A 1,643-nucleotide genomic window follows, 5' to 3' on the forward strand; every position below is an offset into this window, starting at 1 on the left:
TAGCTGACGACCCTCCCAACTCCGCCCACCGGCATCCTAATAAGGAAACAAGAACAAAGAGAGAATACGGCAGACAGGGTGGGAGGGTCGTCACATTCCCCCCCATAAAACCGGGGACCAACAAGGACCCCGGAACAACATACCGGCCCCTGCGTCCCCAAATTGACACAGCCTCTGCGTCCCAAATTGACACAGCCTCTGCGTCCCAAATTGATGAGGGGTTACGTGTTCACACTTCCAATTTGCCCCAGCCAACCTCCTCCTCCCCAGACCTCAGCAACCTTAGTGCACGGGAAGCAACTTTTAAGAGGAAAGAAGAACACAAGACCAGGAGGGAATAGACAGGAAAGACAGAACCTGACAATACAAACATTCAGGAACAGGACGCACGAGATCACATCAACTACAAACTCCAACGAAAAGAACATCAAGGTCCTTAATTTTTAACAACTCCCAATGATTCATAGTCACTTCCCAACGATTCACAGTCACTTCCCAACGATTCAGTCACTTCCCAACGATTCATAGTCACTTCCCAACGATTCATAGTCACTTCCCAACGATTCATAGTCACTTCCCAACGATTCATAGTCACTTCCCAACGTAACAGACTGACTCATTTCAATCATAATGTTCAACGATCTTCAACATCAGTACATCATTCTAACAGATCCTGATGGAAAGCAAATGAACTCGTCCACATAAGACGCCATAGTCATTAGTAAATAATCTCGCTCAACCCCTCTGCTGAGCACATCAGACCACAACCAGAGAAATGACAATCACCCTGAGCACCACAGAAGAGAGATGAGATACGGAGCTTCCCCAAAACCTACAATAACTCAACCCTAGTCTTCGTGCGGATTTGCGGTGGGTATTTACGCACTGTAGCCCGCTGGCATGGAAATAAACCCCCCAGCACGCTGGCAGATTCCACAAAGCCACGGATGTGCTCCCGAGACAACTGCTCAGTCCACAGACACCKCACAAAAATAACAAACATTAACCATGCCCAACATATTCCAAAAATGAAACACGTCGCTAAGCCTATCAGGGGTAAAAGGCTATAGCTCCGGGTAGCAAGTTCCACTACCCTACCCAAATCTCCCACTGAGGTACACAGCTGATTACTCACCTCCTCAGACCGATGTCCCAACAGAAAGTAGAACAAGAGTTTCCAGGCTGGGCAGGGCCTGGAAACTAACCATTATACTCTCTCCAACGCAGCACACYAACCAAACAACAAAGGCAACCAATACTGGGCCTATCAAACTCAAAAATATGCAAACCAAACACGTACCTCCACGTTCTCCCAAACCAATACGTTCAAATATCCCGGATGAACCCCCACTTCTCACGAACCGGCTCAAAGCCCGTAACAAAAGGGAGACAACGTGGAGATAAGGAATAACAAAATATATTTATTAACTAAGTACAATATACAATGGTGTGTGTAATCAGTAGTGTAAGTGAGTGTTTTGCATGCATGAATGTGCTAATGCATGGTGTTGAAAGGTGCTAAAGCAAACAACCAAAAACCACCAAGATACACAACAAACTCTGTAAAGGTGTCTGCATGGAGAGAGTCTCCTCCATGAATGGGGAAGTGGTGCATTTATCCTATGACAGTGGGCCCAGGTGTT

The sequence above is a fragment of the Salvelinus sp. IW2-2015 genome, unplaced genomic scaffold (genome assembly GCF_002910315.2).
Source record: "Salvelinus sp. IW2-2015 unplaced genomic scaffold, ASM291031v2 Un_scaffold5380, whole genome shotgun sequence".
NCBI classification, from domain to species: Eukaryota; Metazoa; Chordata; class Actinopteri; order Salmoniformes; family Salmonidae; genus Salvelinus; species Salvelinus sp. IW2-2015.